Source organism: Pteropus alecto, unplaced genomic scaffold (assembly GCF_000325575.1).
Source record: "Pteropus alecto unplaced genomic scaffold, ASM32557v1 scaffold57, whole genome shotgun sequence".
NCBI classification, from domain to species: domain Eukaryota; kingdom Metazoa; phylum Chordata; class Mammalia; order Chiroptera; family Pteropodidae; genus Pteropus; species Pteropus alecto.
This window is the reverse complement of record NW_006442508.1, coordinates 11,544,329-11,557,496: the sequence shown is the minus strand read 5'-3', so window position 1 is coordinate 11,557,496 and position 13,168 is coordinate 11,544,329.

The following is a 13,168-nucleotide window of genomic DNA, read 5'->3' as shown; positions in this document are numbered from 1 at the left end:
TTTCCACAAACTCTTAAACAAAATGGAAATAAGGATGACAGAAAATAAAATTTCTTCAAAAAAAAAAGAATCCTCTAACCAACATAAGAAGGCATCAAGGAGTTTTAAGAAGGTATATTCTAAAAATTCAGTCAGTGCCAACGGTCCCTTTTTACTGATGAGCACTCCTAAGAAGTTACCACCAGCCCCCTCAGAGGATCCCCATGCCTGTGTGGGTAGAACCCGCTGTTCTCATTGTGCAAGTGCTGCCCTGAACACAATCTGCTCAGATTCTTGAAATTCTTCTCCAGGGCAGAGCATATCATCCACTCACAGAAAATACATTCTTCGTTACAAATCTGAAAATAAAATGCATCCACCCATTTCACTCTTCAGGGCCTTCCTTATGCCCCCAAAGTAATTTTGAGGCATTCTATTTCATTTCCATGATAGCAGATTTATGAATATTTACCTATAGCAAGCAATGACTACAGGGAAGCCCCAGAAGGGGACTCAACTTGACTGCATTAGTTTTAACAATAATGAAAATTTCAAAGGAGCCAATGTGCCTTCCTTAGCTCATTACAAACAACACGCCTCAACTTAAAGATCTCAAAGCAAATGACTAAAACAGTAAGATATAATAAAGAAAGGGGGAAAAGTCATCTCCTCCTTAGAAAAAAATTTGTCCAAGAGGTTGGAAAAATAGCTGTTGGTCAGAAAGTAACTTAGTAAGGAAGCTACAATTGTAAACTAGTTGCTTTCTCTTCCTGGGGCCCCACTTTAGTCCTTAAATCTAGGTCCTTAATGTGATTTTCATTTATATGCAGATTTCTTTTAGCATGTAGATTTCTACTTTCAGTACGTTTTACAACAACCCCCATATTTGAGTTATTTGGAATCCCTAGTAGACTTTTGCTACTCTCTGTGTATTTTGAATACTAGTTTTTCAGTAGCCTAGATTGAAAAGTCCAAGAACTTCTAAATTCCTACACAATATAAGACATGATTGCTGTTCTATCTAAACTCTAAGAATGGAATTTAACAAACTAAAAACTAAATAATCCATCCATAAATTCAACATGTATGTATTGAATTGAACATGTTTACTACATGCCAGACACTTTTCCAGGCCCTGGGGATGCAGCAGTGAACAAGACAGAAAAATTCTTGTTCTCAAGGTGCTTAAATAGGACCAAGGGTGGGGGGTGGAGGGTGGGGTATAATAAATGATTAAATAAGAAACTAAAAAGTACGTAAGATGGACATAAGTGCTAAGAAAAATTAATCAGGGAAAGGAGTTAGGAAATACCAGGAAAAGTCAGAAAAAGTAGGAGTAGGGATGGCATCACTGATAAAATGCCTGCAAAGAGATACCTGAAGGAGGTCAACCAGTACCAGAAGTATCCTCAACGTGATCGAGGCTAGCAGTAGTGGAAAAGTCGATATGCCTAGACGAAAGCAGGGGCAGAGAAGGTGGCAGAAAATGGAGTCGATAGGACGAGGGGCCAGACAGGATTGGGTTCCACAACCACAGTCTGACTCTGTCTGGCTGGGACTCAGAGTGAGGTGGAAGCCACTGGAGGCTACCAAGTTAGGGGAGAGAAAGAACACTTAGTTTCTGCTAATAACTTAAATTACCTTCAAGTAGTTACTGTTACTAATCTTTAGGCTTTACATATTTTTTTTAAAGCCTTACTCTAAAAACATAATTGTTTTAAGACTCGTTCTTTACTCCTTTACAAACTCGGGGGTGAAATTGGCTTCCATTCTGTTCCAGAGAACACACCATGGAAGCCCAAATTCTACAGATTGATTTTCAAACAGAATTAATTGCTTTGGGAAAGAGGATGGCTCCGGCCTCCTGCATACACACGCTTCTCTTAGGAAGAAAGGTAGATGGATGAGATAGTCCATAAATGCTGATAGAAAACCTATTAGTTGAATCATGTTAGATTAGCCAAGTAGTGTTACTGAGGGCATCTCAAGAAAATGAAGTGCAAACATCAGTGGACTATCCATTAAACATAAGTGAGATACTAACATCTAGAAGGACAAATAGAAATTCTTTCATTATTAAAAATAAATTTATCCATTTTCTAAGCAACTACTAATTCCTTTGATCATATAGAGGGAAAGCTGCTGATCTGTCAGGTGAAGGCAGTTACTGAAATAAAGAGGCAGGCAGATACTTGATGGTTTGATGTGCAAGTCCCTTGCAGAAATGACTTCCATTTAAGTCTTCCAGGGTACCCAGAACTAGGTATTCCTTTGGGCTAAGTCATTATCTTACTAAAAGGCCTTTACAAAAGCCAATAGCTGAGTTTAGCACATTAACTTCCCAGGCCCTGGTGATACACACGGGCAAGGTACAACCTTGACAAGCGGGGCCCTGAGGGAAAGTAATAGAAGTGGGCACTGGCCCAACAACTGCACTTTGTTTTTATCTTTTTATTAATAATACCATTTATTGAGCTCTTACTAAGTACCAGCTTCTAATATTACAACAGCCCAGAGGTAACTATTATTCTCATTAAAGAGGTTGAATAAATCTTCCAAGGTCCATAGATGTAAGTAGTGATTCTGAAATTCAAACCTAACATTTAATGTGATGCTTAGCACATAGCAAGTGCTCAATAAACAATATACAAATGAGTAAATTAATGAATGAATGAAACCCAGATCTGTCTAATTCCAAAATTCAGACACTTAATTATGTGCATTTATATAGAGCTTTATAGTTTTTAAGCACTGTCCCACATGTTGTGGTGACTTGGGGTTAGAAACAGCTTGTACCAGTATTTGATCCAATAAAGCACATTCTTGTAGGATACTTCCTCTTCTTCCAGCTTATTCGATATGACCCCAAGACAACCTGGAGAGAATCTGGAACATGAGGAACATAAAGGGCAGGATGTTGCCTTGTGGGGAGTGGAAAGGAAAAGGAAAATGGCCACTAGGCCATCACGATAAGTTGCAGGAGCATTTTGCAGACAAAGGTCCAAAAGGACACATAAAAATGGAGTACTATGGTGGCTAGAGAGCAGGCCCCAGAGCCATTCAGGCCTGAGTTGGCAGGCAACCCCATCTCCTAATAATTGTGTGCCTTAACCTTTCTACACCTAAATTTCTGTGTCTGTAAAACAAATAATTGTACCTCCCTTACTGGGTAGTTATGAAATCATATGGGAAAATGTGTGTAAAGCACAGTGCCTGGCACATTGTAAGTACTCAATAAGTTAGCCATCTTCATTATTAAAGAGTAAAGTGGAGTTCCTGCTGCAGAAAAGTTGCAAAAATCAGACCAGCGAGAAACCAAGCAGCACTTGGAGAGTTGGAGAACGCATGTTTATTATGCGGGCAGTCCCAGAGGAGCTAGCACTCTGAAGATCTGGGCCCAGAGCTCAGTTGTAACATTCCTTATATAGAACTTATTTGGCATGGGCTGATTGGTTAATGTGTCCTCAGATGGTTACAAAATGGGGGAGTTGCTCTGGGTTGCAAAGCACGGAAATTACTAGAGGGTACAGGCAGTTACATTTGTTGCTTAGACAGAACAAGCAAAAAGGAAGATGAGTCTTTAGTTAATTTTGAGTACAGCCTATGCAGCGAGCATATCTACGGAAGCAGAACAAAGAGCTGATTAGCCTTTTGAGTGAAAATTCCTCTTCATTCCCATGGAAAAATGTCACATTATGAATGGTCCTTACTGAGCCATAAACCACCATAATTTCCACCCTCGAAGATCTTCAAAAAATAAGAAATATATATCTAACCTAAAGGATTTGAAAATATTCATCTTCTTGAAAGCAGGAAACACCCTCCAGTACTAAGATGTCCCAGTTTTCAAATCCATCTGGGGGAGGTTGAAGAAAGCCTTCTCCGGTAGTTTCCCCTTTTAGAAATTCTGTTTCATGCCAGTGTTAATTTCACAGTCCTTAGTGTTCTTTCTATTATTCATGAGTTCTCTGCAATTCAATTTCACAAAGCAAAGGAGGGCAAACACAGATACGTTTTCCTTTTTGAAAACAAAACAGTTTTAGCCCCTGTGGGATGGAAGTCCTGCTGATCAGATGAGTCTCGTGGAGCCATAGCAATTGGATTTAAGTGCATTGCTTGAAGACAGCCCAAAGACAGCATTTACATTTGGGGGACATTTTATACTGCATTCTTCTTTGAAAGAGGGTATCAATTCCCTGAAATTTACTCTGCTGCTCTTTGTAACTCTTTGTAGCTTGCCTTCCTTTACTAGACAATCTCAAGAGCTGCATACAAAAGAAAGGGAGAAAGAAAAGGAGATTCCCATACCACCTCCATTTGATTCCAGTAGGCCCTCCCATAGCGTGATGATGTTCCTTCACACTCTGAGTGTGTCAAATGCTTTGGTGCTAATGGAAGAACTTCACCAAATAAACTGCCATCAAATTTCCCTTCAGCCCCTGTGCTGGCTGTGTAATGTGTAATGGGACTCAAGGCGTGCCAGGTACAAAAGGGTCACAGCATACATGGAATTTTATATGGAATCTTTGTGCAGAAAAGAAAAAAAGTCATTCCTCTGATGGTGTAGAGTTTAGAAAGCAGACAGTGTCATTTGGAAAATTTTTAAAAATGGCACCCCTTCAAGACTGATACTGCCTTGAAGCAGAAGCTGGATTTTGGCCTCTTAATCATCTTTGTAGAACTATACAGTGGCTGTATCCTCAGGCACAGAAGACAACAGCACTTTGTTGCCCTTCACGCAGTATTCTCACCTACAGTTTGTCTGTGGGCTTTGTTGAAGGGACCTAGGGAACAGCTGTCAAGCTTAGGAACTGGTTTATAAATTCCTCATTTCATTCTGAAAATAAAACAACTACTCAGCCGACTTTGCTGGAAAAGGGGTTGATTAGCTCATACTAAAGCATGATAGACACAGTGGGATTTAAGTTTGGCATCGCTCCACTCTAGAAGGTGTTTACTGCTGCAGATTAACGTATAAACATCCAGTCCCTCTGCTCCTATTTCTGGGGACACTGATAGCAAAGAAACATTGAGATTGTAACTGCCATAATTAAATACTTATATGGGCCAGAGTGTTTAATTGGGAGACTCAGGTCCTACCACATCCAATTTATCATGTCTCACCCTGTGATGTAGATAAGCTACTATGGCTGCATCTTCATGGAGAAGTTGGTGTTGATGGGGCCAAGGACCTGTCACAGGGAAGGAAGCATTTATTATTTGTTCCTTCACCATGGTGGAAAGTGTCAAAAATAAAGGAAGATATCAGAAGTGAAAAGGGGGGCATACACAAATGTGTTCACTTCCAATTAGCTAGGAGAAGTAACAGGCTCAGAAAAGAATTATCAGGAAAATAAGACCTGTATAAGTCGTTTGAAGTACTGTCCTGAAGTGAACAGAGATCTTTTCCTCACATGCCAACTGCTGGACCCCCTCATATCACTTTCATGTCTGAGGCAAACTGGATCAGATTTCCTGGGACACACCTCCCTGTTCAGTGGACCTGAAAGGCTGGCTCGGACATTTGAGGCTGTCATCAGTGAGCAGACAGTGTACTGCTACAGAGGCAAGTAGCAAAAGGGACGCTGTCTCTTCAAAGGCCTCTACTGGTACAAAGGGACACATTCCCCCAATTAGCAAGCTCTCCTTGGCAAGGAACAGTCTTTACGCTGTTGCTAAAACTCACAAACTACTTTTCCACTCTATGCTGATGGCAAATAATAGTCTCTACTTCTCTCATCATAAACATCCCTGAGTCCAGGGCCTTCTATCCCCAAGGTGAAATAAGCCAACTCTCTTCCCTTTTCTTTCTGGGCCTAGCCTCCTCTCTTAGATTTGTGGCTTTACTATGAATTCCATTTTAAGTTATTGAGTTAACAAAAGACCCAAAAGAGCTCTCAGTAAGGACTGGAAGCAGTGCTGAGAATAATCTTGATTAGATTAAAGGTTCACTGTTCAGCTAAGTCCTCTAAGATAGGAGGTAAAATTAAGTTGACTGCTTTTTTAAAAGAATAGAAATTTAGCCTTCGGAGTCAAATATTAGGTACTGGTGATAAAGACAGAAAGCAGATGGCCCCTTTGCCATCCCCCATCTTTTTCATCATTCTTCCACCACATACCCACTCCTCTTTCTAGCACCTACTGCTAGGATTTGACACCAAGGAAAAGACACAGGAAGAAAACCCAGGTGACTGGGAATACATGTATGTTCCTACCTATTTCTCATATTCCTCCTGCATAGCCCTCTCCCATCTCTTCCCCGCCCCCACAGCATGCATGGATGCACGTACATATACACACTGTAGCACAAAAGTGGTATTCAAGTCCCTTATCCCTCAGTCAGGAAGAAATGGGATTGCTAATCCAAAATGTATTTTCAAATCTAGTCCTGTTCTCTAGAAATAAATGCTCCAACCTGAAAAACACCCTGTAATTCACTCGGCATTATTACTAGTGGATAAATGAGAGGTAGTGATTTCAGCTCTCCTTCTGACTGCCCTCTAAAGTGGCATCCCCGCTGATGTTCTGGCTACCCCGTTATTCTCAGAATGTTCAAACCACCTTCCTTGCTCCTATTGAAAATGGCCATTAAGATGCAAACAAAATGACTTTAAAACTTGACATTCCGAAATATGGTTGTTGTGCTTTGTAGAAGCACAAACTACTTGCTCATGTAGGAAATGATAGATAGATAGATGATAGATAGATAGATAGATAGATAGATAGATAGATAGATAGATAAATGTCATATATAATTAAGACATTCACTTTTAGTTGGATCTGAAAGCTTTCCACAAAAAGAGACTCACAGCCTTGTCTTTGCTTACCCATTCTTCTCAGGAGCTCTCTCAACAACACTCTTCAAAATCAGCTATGCTGAGGCACTCCTGTTCAGACACTTCCCAAAAACAAAGGAAATGAGCCACTGAAAACTGACTTCCTCCACCTTTTGCAAGAATCTTCCAACTGGCAGTAAAGCGCAGAATGTTAGTAAAGCTAAAATCATTAAATTGGAGTTATTAATTGGTCTAGAGCCAAGAGACAGTTGTGAAAGGAAAAAATAAAAAGATTTTTTTCTCAGAACTAATCTCAGAATTAAAACACAACTTTAATATGTAAGAATTAACAACAAACTAAAACCCTCCTAAACAGCAAAGGTGGATAAAATCAACAAAATAAAAAAGCAGCCTATGGAATGGGAGAAAATACATGCAAACCATGTATCTAATAAGGAATTAATATCCAAAATATATTAAAAACTTATGCAATTCAGTATCAAAACACAAATAACCTGATTTACTCAGCCATTAAAAAAATGAAATCCTACCATTTGCAATGACATGGATGGACCTAGAGGTTCTTATGTTGAGTGAAATAAGTCAGACAGAGAAAGATAAATACCACATGATTTCACTTATATGAGGAATCTGAGGAACAAAAAGAACAAATTAATCAAAAGCAGACTCACAAATATAGTGGACAATTTGGTGACAGAGAGAGGGGAGAGGGGTTGGGGGCCTGGGAGAATGGGGTGAAGGGTTAAAGTACAAATGAGTAGTTGATAGATAGTCACAGGGATGGGGAGCACAGCATAGGGAATGCAGTTAGCATTAATCTGTTGGCTACGTGGAGGGCCAAGGGAGGGAGAGAGCAATTGGAGGGATCATTTTAAGAACTATATAGATGTCTAACCAATGTACTGTATACTTGAAACTAATTAAAATAAATTAATTTTTTTTTTTAAAAAAAAGGGCAAGGGGCCCAAATAGGTGTTTTTCCAAAGAAGACATTCAGTGGCTAATAGGAACATGAAAAGGTGTCCATCCACAGACTGAACAGGTAAAGAAGATGTGAGATATACGTATATTAGCATATTATTCAGTCATGAGAAGGAAATCCTTCCATATGGAACATGGGTAAAACTAGAGAACATTATATTAAGTGAAACTAGTCAGACAGAGAAAGACAAATACTATATAACTTTACTTATATATGGACCCTAAAATCAAAAAGCCGAACGCATAGAAGCAGAGAGTAGAATGGCAGTTACCAGAGGCTGGAGGCTGAGGTAGATTGGGAGATGCCAATCAAAGGGTACCAGCTTTCAGTAATAAGATGCATAAGCACTGGGATTTAACGTATAGCATGGTGGTGACTGTAGTTAATAATACTTTGTGTACTTGAAATTTGCTAAGAGAGTAGACCATGAGCATTTTCACCACACACACACACACACACAAAGGTAACTATATGAGGTAATAGATGTTTTAATTAACCTGATTATGATAATAATTTCACAAAATATGTATGTCAAATCATCATATTGTACACTTTAAATATATGTAATTTTATTTGTCAATTTTACTTCAGTAAAGCTGAAAAAAAGAAAAGTGCTGGAAGGATGTGGAGAAATTTGAGCCCTTGTACATTGTTGGTGGGAATGTAAAATGATGCAGCCATTATGGAAGAGAGGATGGAGGTTCTCAAAAATTTAAAATAGAACTAACATATGATCAGGTAATCCCACTTTAGATATATATCCAAAGGAAATGAAATCAATTTATTAAAGAGATATCTGCACTCCCATGTTCAGTGCACATTATTCACGAGAGCCAAGATACGGAAACAACCTAAATTTTCATCAGCAAACAAGTGGATAAGGAAATGTGATATATATTAGAATTTTAATTTGCCTTAAAAACAAAGGAAATCCTACAATATGCAACAACACAGATGAACCTGGAACATTATGCTAAACAAAATAAATCAGTCACAGGATAAGTAGTACATAATTCCCTCTTACATGAGAAATCTAAAATAGTCAAACACACAGAAACAGAGAGCAGAATGGCAGTTATCAGGAACTGAGGGTAGCGGGAAATGAGTTGTTGTTGTTCAATAGGTATAAAGCTTCAGTGAATAAGATGAATGCAAGATGAATAAGTTCTTGTACATAAGATATATACAACATAGTACCTATATTAACCATACTGTTTTATACACTAAAAATTTTAAGAGGGTAAATCTCATGTTAAGTGTTCTTATCACAATTTTAACAACTATGTAATAATTTTTTTTAAAAAAAGAAAATCACCATGATAGGCCACATCTCCAGAAACTGGGTCATCTCTATCCACATGAACCTTGCAGAGCTTAGACTTACTCTGATACAAAGCAGCTGAGAGAACATAAGGAATCCAAAAATGTTTCCTAGGGGCAAACAATTCAAGGTTCTAGAATCAGGATTAAGAACGTCTAGGTTTAAAAGCAATAGTTCTGAAATTTCTGCTGTTTTGCTTTGACCTGTCATAACGTCCAGGCAGGGTTTCTGCCTCTGTGAAAGATGTCTTAGGTTCCTAGCAAGCTGAGTTCTGGACCTAAGAAGACATGCTGATAGTTGCATATAAACTGTTATAATTATGGTGTACTCTACCATTTCAATGAGGACTGTCATTTCAATGAAAAAGTAAAATGAACAACAAAAAAAAAGAACCTTTGATACAGTCTCCCAAGACTGAGTCAAGAAGAAAACAGAAAATCTGAACTTACCAATTACCACCAATGAAATAGAATCAGTAATCAAACCCCCCCCCAAAAAAAAGTCTTGGACCACATGGCTTCATAGGCAAATTTTACCAAACATTCAAAGAAAAATTAATACCTTTTCTTCTCAAACTATTCCAAAAATTCAAGAAGAGAGAAGGCTCTCTAACTTCTTTTATGAGGCCACCATTACCTTGATTCCAAAACCAAAGACATTACTGAAAAAGAAAACCATAGGCTGATATCTCTTATGAACATTGATGCAAAAATCCTCAAAAAAATATTAGCAAACCGAAGTCAGCAATACATTAAACATATCATACACCTCGATCAAGTTGGATTTATTCCTGGGATGCAAGGTTGGTACAATATCTGCAAATCAATTACTGTGATACACCACATTAACAAATCAAAAGATAAAAACCATATGCTCATATCAATAGATGCAGAAAAAGTGTTCGATAAAATCAAGCATCAATTTGTTATAAAAACTCTCAACAAAGTGGGAACAGAAGGAACATACCTCAACATAATAAAGGCTACATAAGACAAACCTACAGCTAACATCATACTCAATGGGGAAAGGCTGAAAGCATTTTCCTTAAGATCAGGAACAAGACAAGATACTTTCACCACTCCTCTTCAACATTATATAGGAAGTCTTAACCACAGCAATAAGACAAGAAAAAAAAATAAAAGATATCCAAATTGGAAAGGAAGAAGTAAAACTCTCACTATTTGCTGATGACATGATATCATATAGAGAGAACCCTAAAGACTCCACCAAAAAACTATTAGAACTGATCAGTGAATTCAGTAAAGTAGTGAATTCAGAAGTCAGTGGCCTTTTTATGCAACAATAATGAACTTTCAGAAAGAGAAATTAAGAAAACAATCCCATTTACAATCACGTTGAAAACTATAAAATGCCCGGGAATCAAATTAACCAAAGAGATAAAAGACCTCTTCTCAGAAAATTATGTCATTCAAAAAAGAAATTGAAGAAGATATAAATAAATGGGAGCATATACCGTGCTCATGGGTAGGAAGAATCAACATCATTAAAATGGCCATACTACCCAAAGCAATCTATAGATTCAATGCAATCGCTATCAAAATACCAATGGCATTTCTCAGAGCTAGAACAAATAATCCTAAAATTTATATGGAACCATCAAAGACCCCAAATAGCCATGGCATTTGTGAGAAAAAAAAAAGAACAAAGTTGGAGGTATCACGCAACCTGATATCAAACTATACTACAAGGCTACAGTGATCAAAATAGCATGGTACAGGCATAAAAGCAGATACATTAATCAATGGGACAGAATAGAGAGACCAGAAATAAATCCACCCTATATGCTCACTTAATACATGACAAAAGAGGCAAGAATATACAATGGGGTAAAGACAGTCTCTTCAATAAATGGTGCTGGGAAAACTGGGGAGATACATGGAAAAAAGAAATTGGACCACCTTCTTACACTGTATACAAGAATAGACTCAAAATGGATTAAAGACTTAAATATAAGACCCAAAACCATAAAATTTCTAGAAGAAAACATAGGCAGTAAACTCTCTGATATTGCTAACAGTAATTTTTTTCAGATATATCACCTTAGGCAAAGAAAACAAAAGAAAAAATAAACAAATGGTACTACATCAAACTAAAAAGTTTTTGCACAGCAAAGGAAACCATCAATAAAACAAAAAGACAACCAATTGAATGGGAGAAGATATTCGCTTATGATACATCTGATAAGAGGTTAATATCCAAAAAATATAAAGAATTCATACAACTCAATAACAAAAATAACAACAATCCAATTAAAAAATGGGCAGAAGACCTGAATAGATACTTCTCCAAAGAGGAAATGCAGATGGCCAATAGACATATGAAAAGATGCTCAAGGTCATTAATTATCAGAGAAATGCACGTTAAAACCACAATGAAATACCACCTGACACCTGTCAGAATGGCTATCATGAATAAATCAAAGAACAAGTGTTGGCAAAGATGTGGAGAAAAGAAAACTCTCAGACACTGTTGGTGGGAATGCAAATTGGTACAGCTGCTATGAAAAACAGTCTGGAGGCGTCTCAAAAAAATTAAAAATGGAAACAGCTTTTGATCCAGCAATTGCACTTCTGGGTATTTATCCAAAGAAAACCAAAACAATAATTTGTAAACATCTATGCACCCCTATGATCATGGCAGCACAATTTTTAATAGCCAAGATATCGAAGCAACCTAAATGCCCATCAACAGATAATTGGATAAAGAAGTTATGGTTCATATATACAATGGAATATTACTCAGCCATTAAAAAAATGAAATCCTACCATTTGCAACGACATGGATGAACGTAAAGGTTATTATGCTGAGTGAAATAAGTCAGAGAAAGATAAATACAATATGATTTCACTTATATGCAGAATCTAAGGAACAAAAAGAACAAACTAATCAAAAACAGACTTACATATATAAAGGACAGTCTTGAGACAGCTGAAGGGAAGGGGGTGAAGGGTTAATGAAGTACAAATTAGCTGATTGTTGGTCATGGGGATGGGGAGCACAGCATAGGGAATGCTGTTAGCATTAATGTAATGGTTAGGTGGAGAGCCAGAGGAGAGAAAGAGCAATTAAGGGGGATTGCTTTATAAACTATATAACTGTCTAACCAGTGTACTGTATGCTTGAAACTAATAATAAAATTAAATAAAAAAATAAAAAAGAACCTTTTATTCTCAAGCCAAGACCTGATCTTCAGCAGACTGTTAAGAACTTAAGGTCCAAATGCTCTGGCCATAGAGAAAAGCACTATTCTGCCTACTTCCATTTTCAGGGAATGTTTAAAGTTAGAAAAATGTGTTGGGTCAGGATTCCCACTCCCTCTGCTCCTGGGCCACAGCCATAGGGGTCAGCCTGGGATGGCAGTAGAGGGGATGAGTCATAGCACCTGTTCCCCTCAGCCATATCCCTGGGTTCAGCCTGGGATCACCTGCAGAGGACAGAGAACTCATCTTTCATTCTCCCTTTCTCCTGTACCAGCTGCTTATCGGATGGTGGCAAAATAAATCACCAAACATCATCTGACCATCCTCAGAAGACACATATGAGGCAAATGACAAGTTACATTCTCCTCATGTTCTGACAGGAACAGAAAAATAGTCTGGAGCCTTTGTGTCTCAAACCTTCTGAACTCCCCACATCTTGGTTCATAAGGCCTTAGGCTAAGAGGAATTTCAGTGACCCAAGATAATTTCCAGATATCTTATGAATCCCAGGAAGAAATTATAGTGCATGGGATGGGAATTAAGCCCAGAGTCCCCAGGGTTCTTTCCTATACAATTAAGTAATATAACTACATGTAAAGAGAAAAGAGTTGAGGAGAATGGGAAGAATGTTTTCTGCCAAGATAAGAAATCTTTCTAAGTTGTCCCCAGTTCAGGTTTAAACTGTACAGTTTGCTCGAATATGTGCTCAAACCCCATCACCTTCATCCAAGCCCTTGCTAAAACTTTAAATGAGTTATTACACACATTAAATTGTCATTTAATCGTACCCAAGCACTGTCATAAAAGCAAATGAAGCAAGCCTAGAAGCACTAGAATAAAAAATACTACACTAGTTACATCCTGAAAA